The sequence below is a fragment of the Amia ocellicauda genome, chromosome 9, assembly GCF_036373705.1.
Source record: "Amia ocellicauda isolate fAmiCal2 chromosome 9, fAmiCal2.hap1, whole genome shotgun sequence".
NCBI classification, from domain to species: domain Eukaryota; kingdom Metazoa; phylum Chordata; class Actinopteri; order Amiiformes; family Amiidae; genus Amia; species Amia ocellicauda.
Genome location: NC_089858.1, coordinates 18776562 through 18789525, shown reverse-complemented (window position 1 = coordinate 18789525; position 12964 = coordinate 18776562).

The following is a 12964-nucleotide window of genomic DNA, read 5'->3' as shown; positions in this document are numbered from 1 at the left end:
AACCTGATGGAGCTTGAGAGGGCCTGCAAAGAAGAATGGGAGAAACTGCCCAAAAATAGGTGTGCCAAGCTTGTAGCATCATACTCAAAAAGACTTGAGGCTGTAATCGGTGCCAAAGGTGCTTCAACAAAGTATTGAGCAAAGGCAGTGAATACTTATGTACTGGTGCTTTTTTTGTTTTTTATTTTTAATAAATTTGCAAAGATTTCAAACAAACTTCTTTCACGTTGTCATTATGGGGTATTGTTTGTAGGAAAATAATGAATTTAATCCATTTTGGAATAAGGCTGGAACATAACAAAATGTGGAAAACGTGAAGTGCTGTGAATACTATCTGGATGCACTGTATGTGTGTGACTGTGTGCTGCTTAACCTTACCAAGAGAGAAGAAGTGGAAGTCCCCTTGTGTCCCATTGTACATAAAAAAACAAGAAATACATAAAAATGAAACTACAAATAAAATATTGAAACATGCAATAAATGTATCATTTCAGAACAACTTTGTTATTGTGTACAGGATAATTTGTATAATTTGTTCATGCATTTACATAAAAAGATAAAAAGATCTTTTTGTCTGCAGTGTAAGAAAACTTATTTTGTTTGCAATTGTCAGAAAAAAATGTTTCCCCATTGCAAGGGTGCAAGTATATGTAGTAGAAGACTGAGTTCTTGATCCTTTCTGACTTTTGTTTTGTTGTTGTTTTATGCAAGATATTTCATATATTGTTTCTGTTCAGGACTAACAGGCCGTGAAAGCACTAATGCTTGTGTGCTGCTGTTGATTTGTGTGTCAATGATAGGAAAATATTTTCAGATACGATCCCAAATTCAATGACTTAGCCATTGTGCATTGGCTCCCCCTGCTGGGGACCACAGAAAAAAACCACAAGAAAGGCAGCGTAACCACAGATACTTCATGCATTCCACTGCTTACAACTCCCAAACTGGAACAGATGTTTTTAGCAGAATTTTAAAAACATAAAGAATGGGTAATGGATTTCCATAATCCACTGATTTGCATTTATTAATTTGATTATTTGTTTGTCATTTGCACTGTGACATTTCCTGTGAATGTGAGATTATAAGGCTGTCAGGTGTAACAGTTTGCCTGCAGAGATGCTCTTGATCTAAGATTACATAACTCTTATGAACCTTTGTCTTGATAGTTGTGAACAGAAACAAATACACCCACAGGATGAAGCTGGTAGACCCTCGGTGTGGAAACCCTGAATTCTGGTAACGCCACCGTTCCTATTGAGAAGTTACAAACTACCAGATGAATGCATTAACTACACAGTTTTCTGTCCTCTTAATTGACCTGTCCAAAGAGGAGCCCAACATTAGAGCAAAGACAAGATGTGTCGTCACACAAACTAATCAAAACCTTAAAAACAGGAAGTCTGAAGCTTCAGTCAATTGAAAAGTTTGTGCATCCTCAGACACGTCCCACCACAGTATAAAGACACAGCACATGGTGTGAAAAGTGAGCTGTCCAACTGGGAGGATTTTCCTTCACATCCTATTTCACACTGAGATGTTACTCCAGCCTGGTGACCTCCCAGGGTGCAACCCACTGGCTTCCCACAGACAGTGGAGGGATAGTCGTCTGGAGTGAATTTTCCACACCTCAGCTCTCCACGACAAAGCAAATGCCACAGAGTCAAATCTCCATGTGACCAGGCACAGACCAGCTGACCTTTTGCCCCCCCCCACCACATATCTGATTGGTGTCCATGGCTTGGTGACCTCCATGGTTACGCCAATTCACAGTAAAAAGAGGATGTTTTTTTCTTGTTATTTTGTCACACCTTTCGCCCCATGCAAGGCAGCACAGCAAGTCAATGGTCTGAGAACTGAGAATGAGGGATTAACAGGAATGGGCCAGCATGTGCAGTCCTTCAGTTTACAGTACAGCACAGCTTACAGACCACACACACCTTCCTAATGCCCACGCATAAGCCAAAGACCTCAAGCCAAAAAGTTGCTCAGAAATGTTTTCAAAATAGGTGACTCAAGCCGTAATTAATGCACTGGTGTTCTACAATCAAGAGTCTTTCTTAAACAGGCCTATATCCTATCCAGGAGGGGATCAAGACACTGATGTACTGTGTATTTTTGTGTATTTCTGTATATTTCTGTGTATTACTGTGTATTACTGTTACCCTTTCCAGTCAGTCGTTCGTGTGAGAAGGACTCAAGTGACTCTGCTGCAGTTGTTTATGCACAGTTCACCCCTAGTCTTTGGATAAACATGCCTAATAAATGGATGCTAATAATAATAATAATAATAATAATAATAATAATAATAATAATAATAATATAAATTATTATTATTATTAGCATCCATGTATTAGGCATGTTTATAGTAAAGTAAATTAGTGCATAAACAACTGCGACAGAGTCACTTGAGTTCTTCACACACGAACAACTGACTGGAAATGATAACAGTAATACACAGTAATACACAGAAGTACACTGAGAAACAGAGTACATCAGTGGCTTGAGCCCTTCCTGGTTATAGGCCTGTTTTAGAAAGACCCTTGTTCCTCTAGGACCCTGACAGGCACCTCTGTTCTGCTGGGGTTGTGCCTGTTTTATACCAATCTTAATGATACTACTACTAATTAAATATTATTATTATTATTATTATTATTATTATTATTATTATTATTATTATTATTATTATTAGTAGTAGTAGTAGTAGTAGTAGTAGTAGTAGTAGTAGTATTTAATTAGTAGTAGTACCATAAACTTTACTATAAACGTTATTATTATTATTATTATTATTATTATTATTATTATTAATAATAATAATAATAATAATAATAATAATAATAATAATAATAATCATATTTAATTAGTAGTAGTAGTATAATTTAGATTGGTATCAAACAGACGCAGCCCCAGCAGAACTGAGGTGTCTGTCAGGGTCCTGCAGGAACAGGTGGATTGGCAATTTCCTAGGCCCTCCAGAGATTCCCAGCTGATTAACACGGGATCATTGAGAGCCCCTAGATCTGAGGTGGCCAGGGCAGAGCCCTCCTCCAGGCCGCGGGCTCATTGCTCCAGCAAAGGTTACAGCCCTTGCCTAAGGTGCTGACAGCAGAGTTACTGCTTAAGCAAACAGTTAGTGTTTGTTTAAAACTGTCCTTCCCTTTGTTGTCCTAAACAGCTGTGGGCACATTCAGAGTTCAGGTGCTTAGAAAGGAGTCAGCAATAAAACATAGTTATCAGGCATTTTCAGCTAAATTAAAAGCATTGAGGACTGTTTCAATTAAGCAGGGATTAATGTGTACCTTGATTAAGGCAGTCACAGCTAATGCCAAGGGTGCTTCTGTTTGAATTCTGTTTTTCCTCAGGCCTGCAACTATCAAAGATACTAAGTTTGAGAGTGCTATTTGTATTTTTAATATCATTTGTATTTTCATTTTTTTACTTAGTCATGATAAGCATGTCAGCTAACCTTTAGCAACATATCAGCAGTGTCAGTTATTTTCTCTTTGGCTGCTTTAAGTTTTCTGCAAGCATCTCTTGAGTGTTTGTGCACAAACAGAGACCCTGCTCTTACTGTATCCCACAATGCATCTGCAAACCAAGAAGTCCTTTTAGATGATGCGCAGTCACTGGCCTTGGTCTTGATCTGAATGCAAAACACAAAAGTACAGCCAAGACAAACCGCACCCCAAAAGGTGTAATTAGATTTTCACCACGGCAAGTTAAACACATCAGCAATGTCTAGTGCGGTCGTGGGGAGCACACTGCTATAAGCCATCAGACTGAAATATGTGCCGCTGGTGTTATCCACCAACAACATGCCCAAGTTGATTTATAATAATGTACCGTGCAATTACCCTCACCAGAAAATATGAAATGTAAAACTAAAATTGAGAGGACAGCCACAGTTCTTCCTGCTCAATGCAAATGCAATTATTAACAAGGTCAAAAAATGATTGGTTGACAAATTCCGGTGGTCTGGGAGAAATTCGGAAATGGCCTTGGCCACTGAGTCTTCGGTTTTATTTCTTTCTAATACCCAATTAAGCTGTGATCTATGTAGAAATGCCCTGCACTGCTTCTGTTCCTGCTAAATTGTCATATGATTTGTTTCCATTACCATCAGCAAGGACGTCATTGTGGTATCTGTTGTAACAGTTTGCAGTGGATCTGTGCAGCTGAACTAGCTTACTCATGTTCTTCATTCTAAGAACAAAATAACAAGGTTTACAGTTTTGCTAAACATTCAGCACACTATTTATCGCACAGGAATGGAGAGCGAGTGAGTAACTGGAACAAAACCACAAATGTCAGTGTCGTCAGCCTTTGATTGCACTTTGCTTTGAACCCCCATTAAACACATAAGGCAATATGTCACACTTCTAATTGCAGGGTCTGCTAGCAACAGCACAGTGACACAATCTGGCTTCCATGGTGAAGACAGCAGAACTCTTTTATGGTCAGGTTTAAAGTTTACTGGGAAAAAACAACAGTAAGTAACACAATGGTACAGTAGTTTGCATTCTTCAGAGTTTGTGAGATCAGTTAATTATCTATGGCCTCTTTCAGTTATGATCCTCTTCAGTCTGTTGCGTCAGTTTGCTACTGCAGACTGGTAATGCAAATGTATTTAAACCCAGAAAAGACATATTTTTCCACTATAAATTGAATGTATTTTATGATGTGAGTGGCTTCAATTAACTCATCCCAGTGGGTGGCGGTTGAATCAAGGTTTATAGGAGGTCTATTGTATTGTTCTGTCTGCCTACATCTAAAGAAAGGCTAAAAGCTGACTACTGATATTCTACCACAAGCATTCAAACAGGATGTGGAGACGCGTCACAGTGCTTTTTCTAAGAATGAGAATGAGGGGCTTTTTTTTGCAAAAATAAATAATTATTTTTGTTATTGTGAAATAGATTTCTGGAAAAGGACTGTCTGTTGCTGTATCCTTTAGACATGACACCAAGCCAAGATCTGACTTCAGTGTAAGTAAATCTTCAGCAATAGGTGTGGGAGCATAATGCCCCCACTAGTCCCAGTAAATTGTTTGCTTACACAGCAATTATATTGATCAGTATTAATATTGTCATGAAAAAGTTGTGGTTTTAAAACAGGATTGTATTTCTGTTGCATTATGTATTTGGTGCAGATTCTCTGACCAGCAGCTTGTCTCTGAAGCCTCGGTATTTGCTGTCTGGAGCTGCACCGGAAGTCACTAATTAAGGCAATGCAAGCAATAGTCTCCCCTCGGGTTGTGAGCAGGGGGTGAGGAGATCAAACGTCCCCTTTTTGAAAAGACTAGAGTGCCAGGACTAGAAGACAAGAAGGCAAAGTGTATTCTCACACAGCTTTGAGATAAACTATCCAGACACATCCTAGTAGCCAGAGCCCACATCCACACAACTGGGAAAATGTGCTGAAGTCTGCAGAACTAGCTGGGTAGTATGTTTTTCCTATCAGCTCACACACACACACACACACACACACACACACACACACACACACAAACACCATCATCTGTGAAACACAGTATTCCCATCCCACAATGTAAAGAACAAAGGACATTCTAACACAGGGGCATGCTTAAATCTTTAGGCTGTCAGCTGTTCTCAAACCATTTTAAACACACAAAGAAGAAGGGGTCAGTTAGCTGAGATTAAGTTACACAATACACAGAAGAGAAAGTGACTCCATTTCCTCTGTGCCAAGCCAAGCCAATAAAATAAAAAATAAAATAATCGATGTAATTTAGACAGGATGCAACTGACACTTAAGAGATGTTGCCGTGACCTTGTTTTTCTTTTGGTTTTATCCAGTGCTCCTCCTGCTGCAGTGCACTGTAGCTTTTGTGCTTCCAGTTAAAAAGTATATTCATGACCATGAGAGATTGTGCTTTGGTTCCCTCTAATGCATGGCAGACATGGCTGAGACACAACCGAGGCGCAAGCTAGGCACGAGCAGGCCGCTCCCTTGGTGCGCAGTCCTAATCGCTGCAGGTTGCGCCTAGTCCCTACAGTAATGGGGCTGACGTCACATGCTCAGGGAAGGAGGGCTCATCCTAGGTGGAGATGTAAACAGATTCAATTGTGGCCAGTGCCGCCAGTGAACTACTGCCGAGACATTCCTGAGGTCCTGGATCCCCAAGAGGATCTTGCCACATGGTGATATGATCCATGGCGAATGCAAGAAGACGAAGATCATCGTAAAACCATCGCCAGTGTTACAGAGGACTGTAGCATGTCTAATAAAATGCAGCTCTTTCTAAACGCATCAATACATAAATGTACTGTACAGATCTAGGACTTTCACATGGGCAGTTTTTCATTCCCGACACATATCGTCATCTGTCAGAATTAGGCAGTGTAACGGGCAATCTACCTGATCCCCCCCTTTCCAGAGAGGGGAGTCCAGTGGTTGGATTACAGTGTCCAAGTGGGTATTACTTTCTTATTAATCACTGCTTATATTCATAGCATGAAACATTTATACAGAAACAAATGCTATACATTACTGTGTCTCCCACTTTAATGGTACTGAAATCAATTAGTGGGGCATCAAGTTCCAGGCAGCAACAGCTGGCCGAATGAATTGAGTGCCCAATACAAATCAATTAGGCCCTTCTCTTTCTGCCCCTCTTCATTAGCTGATGGTGATGGGGGGGGTAGGGCTAAGATGGGTTACCCAGTTCCCAGGCTGTAATCATAGACTGCTCTCTGGTTTTATGTGTGGCTTCTAAAGGTATAAAAAAAAAAAAAAAAAATGAAAAGGTGTTTGATCTCTGATCCACTTTGGAGAATCGATTTGTCACGGGGAAGGAGAGAAGCACTGCTCTTTAACCAGGTCTTGGATTAAAATATCCCTGCTCTATAAACACTGACCTTTACCTCTAAAACACAAGGTTGTAGTAGCTTTCCCAGCCATAATTAAATAGAGATGACCCACAGGACAACTGCGAAAACATCTTCCACACCAAAGCACAGAGAGCACGGCACAAGAAAACCCGGCATGGCAACATACCGAGGGAGATGGAGAACCATGCAGTCTTAAACACAGTAAAACTGATAGAGGAACACTCTCCAAGCTTTACACGCATATAGCCTCAAAAAGAGGAATATATCCTTTAGCAAATGTTTAACACACTGAAAACTAAAAATAAGTGCTTCAAGAAAAAGTTCCCAGATTTTCCAGTTCTGTAATTACAGTTCTTTAAAGATGAAACATAGACAAATCACTTGTAACATGTTTACCATCTTATGTTGGGGGTTTTTGCTGTCTTTAAAATATTCCACCAGAACTGAGAATGGATTGGTCATGAACTAAACAAATAAACAAACAAACAAACACATAACTCACCAAAACTTAGAAAGCTGCATTTTTTTGTGTGTGTGTAAATATTATTTTGAATATCTGTGATTTCCCAAAACCCATATGTTTTCTCTGGCATTGATTATACTTTGTAGGCAAAAAGAGAGAATTTCAGTGGAACCATGAAGAACCATAGATTTCTCTGGAATTATGAGTAAATAAGCAGTTTTGCTTTTGGGTCTTGAGTCTTTAGGGCTGCTGATAGGTGCACTGGCCATCGTGCAATTCTGGAACCCCCCCCGCCCCCCCTTTCCCCCTTTCCCCCAGACCGCACTTCGCCAGCAGCCACCCCCCACGAGTCCCCTGGCTGCTACATAAAGTGGATGTGATGGCAAAGGAAGTATTGATCAAGTTTTGATCAAGTTTTTGGTATCCACTGCATTGAAGAAGCCTCTCTTTTTGCTGGGCAGTTTCCCATATTCTTTTTTAGTTGGGTTTCATAGCATGTTTTTGTTACAGTCCTTTCAATCTACTCTGAAATGTTTGTCACTGTTATTGCAGATTAAACTGAATTCACATCTTCCTTGTGCAATTTCAACCACAATGCACAGAAGCACATCTTACAAAAGGAAACTCTGAACTCTGAGCTGCTGTTCCATCACTTCTCTGTAGACCTTCAGCTCCAGCACGCTTCCAGACTGCACGTCCTGTCACTTAGCTTATGGAAAACTCATCTATATTTTTTTTTTATAGACCAGAAAGATTTACAGATCCGGGCACATGGAAGTACAGCGCTAATACATTTTATGTCATGTGCGTCAGTTGATATTTCATATGGAATCGGACAGAGGTCTTGCTTAGTTCTTATGTGAGGGCTGTCTGTGCTTTCATAAATGGTCTGAGCTAAAACAAAGCACCTCTGCAGCTGGTGGTGGGTTTCCAGAAGAAAAGCAGCGAAAATGATGTGAAATTAAAGTGATGTCAGAGGGCCCTTGCTGGACTTAGGTGTGAGATGGGTTTGGGTTAAAGGAAACAATCTGACGCCTTGTCATCCTGTGAGAAATTACAAGTCCCTTGATACCAGCTTGTCAACTTTTTTTCTGCCCCCTTCTTTATGGAAGGCCCTTTTAAAAGTTCCAGTGAGTCTCCTTTTGATCTGGAAGCTTTTTGTTTTCTTCTGTTTTGCCTGTATGCCTTCAGTATTATAACTGAGGAAAATGATGTCACGCACACACAAAGAAAAATACTTGGTTAAAAGAAAACAAAAAAGTTGTGGTACTGTTACCACAGAGTTGCATCAAATTCTGAAGGGGGGGTGGTGGGATTTTTCTGTTTGCAAATGAGAAAGTACCTATATCTCATACTAAGCTACAGAGTTATTGCCCTGTGGTGAACTCATCCTCCATCTCCTTAACTTTCCAATTCTGCACCTACACAACAAAAACCCACAGCATTTTAATATCTGTCCCTTTCCTCATCTCTTTTTGAAAGCTCCCGGGAAGTTCCCTTGTTCCCTACCCTCATAGTGTCTCTGTTTCAGACTAAGCATTCCCTTACCCCTCCACCCCACCTCTTCCCTCTCCACTTGTGGTTGCATTAGGTTGCATTCCTCCGAGTCTTGTTGAAAACCACATGGTCAGGCATTATCCCCTTGAGGTCCCGTCTTGCAAAGGTCATCCTATAGTCTCTTCCTCCTGATCTTAGAGCCTCGGAGGATTAGACACTTATCTCTTAATGGGATCCACTGCCTTTTAGCTGTGCAGCTTGGACCTCCTCAAAATTATAGGACACTTGCATGAACAAGAAGGGGAAAACAAACACAGACTGATTGGAGATTTTGTTTCTTGTAGGTGGATAACAATCCCCAGCTCTCTGATCATGAAGGGATCCCTGCACCCACTTAAAAAAAAAACTTGAGAAATGTAGAATTTCTGAAAAAGATTTAGTTTTCTTTTATCTTCCTGCTTGAAACATGAAGGCAATTTTACCAACTCTGGAAAGCATTAGTCTAGACATATTGGTTCATAGAATGGATTTATTTTGTTTATATCTATATATATTATGATGTCTGTATATGGTTTTATTTGCTGAACAAAAGGAAAAAGAAAAGCATGTTTATTTGTCTTTCCTAGCACAGGCTTTTCACATATGTCAAAACCTCTTGACTATCTGTAATTTTCAATTTATGTTGTCTGTATCAACCTTTTGCTCCTTCACCACACCCCGTAATATAGACCCCAAATATGAGTATTTTCCTTTACTGTTTCTGAAATATATCTAGAAATAAGGTCTTCACTTCTATTTGATATCCATTGCTCAGAAGCTGAAGTCTTTAAAATCATTTTCCATCATGACAAGGAGAAATGGGTATTGAACAAATAAATGGTTCATTTTGAAGTGTCATCGAATTCTGTGCTGTTGTGCTGTTAGATAGCTATGTGATGTTTTAAAATTGTTGCTATTAGTGCTTTTGTGATGAAAACGAAATACACATCGTTTTATTGTAAGGAAAGTTATCTGTATTAATGTACCAGATTCCTGAAAAAATATATATTATCTGGTTTCATAAGTTTCACATTATTTTACATTATGTTATGGGCTGAAATCTGAAACCATCCACTAATTCTGCCTAATGTGGAAAATCTTGAGTTAGCCTTCCAAGTACCTCTGAGTTTCTGCCTTCGCTCTGCAGTGGAATACTGAAAGACCATTAGAGAAGTTGGACTCAGATGAGAATGTGGCCTTTCTCACCTCACTTTAACACAGGTATTTATGTTCCAAAAGAAAAAAAATAGTTGAACTGAAAGCTGAGCTACTACTGCGACTGGCACAGACACTGCGGTAAGAGGGAATCCACCAGAAATGTGTCCTGACTGCAAGAAAAAGGCAGTACTGACTTTAAAGGAAAGACAAAAACTTGCTGATTGACACCTTAACTGAGTGAGTTCCCTGTGCTCTTCCTTCCACGGAGATTAAGGGAAGAGATTGATAGCTAAAGGAGTGCAATGAACCATTGTAAACCTGGCATTTCGGGGAGGCAGGGAGTGTCAGATTCACAGTTATTTCCTTAGTGATTGGGAGTGCACAGTAAGAACACCTTGTTTGTGTACCTGTCCGGTCCACTGAGCTGTGGAGATGGTGACAATGCGGAGGAGACAGGCAAGGAAAATCCTCTCTTTTGCTGACGTTGGAATTAGATTTGTTAGCTCCTAATCCCCAGGCCATATTAACAGCTTTAATGTGCTTAGAGGACACCCCCCATGCCAAAACAGGGTGTGACAGAAGGTGCCAGATTTAAAAAGTTGGGGGATATGATGCGGGGGTGGGTTGGGGTGGGGGGTTGTGAAAGCAGCCATGCCGTGGGATGGTTTTATAGATATTAATTAGAGAAGACACTGCTCTAATACAGATCTAATTCCTTGTGCACATATGAATGGAGCCACACATTTGACTTGCTATGAGGCACAGGGGCACACACATTGAACTGGACCTGAATTACATATTTCTTTCCTTCTGCAATAGTTACACCCTTTCTTCCCCAAATATATTACATCTCTGAGATCTGCAAGCTTGGGTGGGCATGGCAACATGGCCTCAATGGCATATAAAAACGATTGTGAGCACCAATTTGAGTGTATACATCTGTTCTTTATTGTAAGTATATATTACACTCAGTATTTACATACATTTAAATATTCTACCCAGTACCTTCATATACATTCATGGAATATTTGCCAATAAAAGGGGGGAAACCTGTTGTGTACAGTATGTGTGTCTCCAGCTTTTCCTTGTTGTTGTTCACTAATCTGTTTGCTCTGCATAGAAGGTCAACCAGGCCTTAAGCTGAGAATATAGATGGCCAGTTGCATATGCTGCAGCCTCATTTGCCTCCTCTGCTGGGAATACTTCACTGGCTTTCAGTGACACAGGAAAACCAACATCCGCTTCAAGTGCCAGGAATGAAGCAGGAGCTCTTTGATTTGCCAGATACTGTGCCGTCTTTGTTTGGCTATCTTTCCCAAATGTTTTCAGCTGTGTCCTTCTTTCAGAACAAGAAGAAAGAAAAAAAAGTGGAGGGGATAAAAATGAAAACTGAAAGACTAAAATTCAGAGGAACACATTGCAACCCATTTACAGTAATAGCATGCAATTAGTAAAACCTTTAGTGGTACCAAACTTGTCAAGAGACACGATCCCCACTTGAGCTCTTCCACAAACAAGAGTTCCAGGAAATCAGCATCCCAGAATTCCCTCATACAGCATCTGTTCTGGGAATAAGTCGAAATAGAGAGAGTGGGGATTTTGATCATGTCTACAGTTTTTATAAGTGTATTGACAAAGACAAAGTAAAGACAAAATATTAACCCCACTCCCCCCGACTCCTATTTTGCTAGTGTAAGGTATGTTTGAAAAAAGAAATCTTTCCAGCTTTGGGGGTTATGTAGTGTGTGTGTGTGTGTATGTATAGGTGTATGTATGTGTGTGTGTGTGTCTATACATATATATGCACCATGTGTGTCAAATTAGACCCCATGGCACGTCTTCAGGCCTTGGCACCAGGCCTTCAGACCATATTGAAAGGCTTCTTCCATCACGGGCAATTACCACACCGTGTGAGATACCAGGCATACAGGGGACAGATTTACTGAGCTTTAATAGTAATCACATTACAAAGGGCACCTTCCATTTATTTTATTTTAGTTTCGGTATTACATTAAAATTTAACACAGTTATTATCAGATCAATAAGCTGGCACGGTGGTCAGGCACGGCCACTGATTGGCTGACAGCCTGGGGGAGTTGAGCTGGGGGGGAGGAGAGTCGGAGGTCCGAGCAACTGGAAGGAGCAGTGAGAGTAAAGAGGGGCTGAGTGAAAGCTGGGTTTTATTGTGACTGCATGCAGCACCTGGGAGGGGATTAGAAAAAACTCGAGGACCACTCTGCTAGCCGCCTGTCAGCCAGTATCCCAGCTTTAAATAATGAAAACAGCAGGTGGCAAAGGCAAGGTTTCCACGAGTGCTGGCCGGCTGGCGGTACCTGCAGTCACACATGGCGAATGAAACGGGGGGGGTCGTGGTTTTAGGTTCTGCTCAGAGGAATTTCAAAGGCACACGAACATGATGCGTATCCACATATTGCTTCCACATGTGGTGCTATCAGCCTTTAAAGTGCACATGACCTAGTCTGTTGAAAGGTGTTAGTGAAAGCCTCAAATCATCAGACCTCACCTTTTTTTGGGTGTGGTTGTTTTTGTACCAGACAGACGTTTTGAGAATGGGAGTTGTTCCATTGCCCTGCTCTAAAGTTACAGACTGGGGCAGACTGATAAAAGGGAATCTCCAGTTGGTTTCCTATTGATGTAACAAGTAGTGCAAAATCATACTGGAGTTCACAGCTAATGCCACCCCTTTTATCTGCAGCACATCATTAGCCTCATGAACATCATGTCCAGTGCTCCGGTAGATGAGCAGTATTGTACACATTGTACCAGTGCAGTGGGCATTCTGAAAGAAGGGAGCCACTTTAAAATACAGTATTGTAGCATGCTGTGAATTTGTTTGGAATTATTGCATCAAGAGCCTACATTAATATTATCTAGTGATGTAACTAGAACAATTAAAATGACTATCAATGTGAAAGTAGTTTGTCTTGCCTCTTTCACA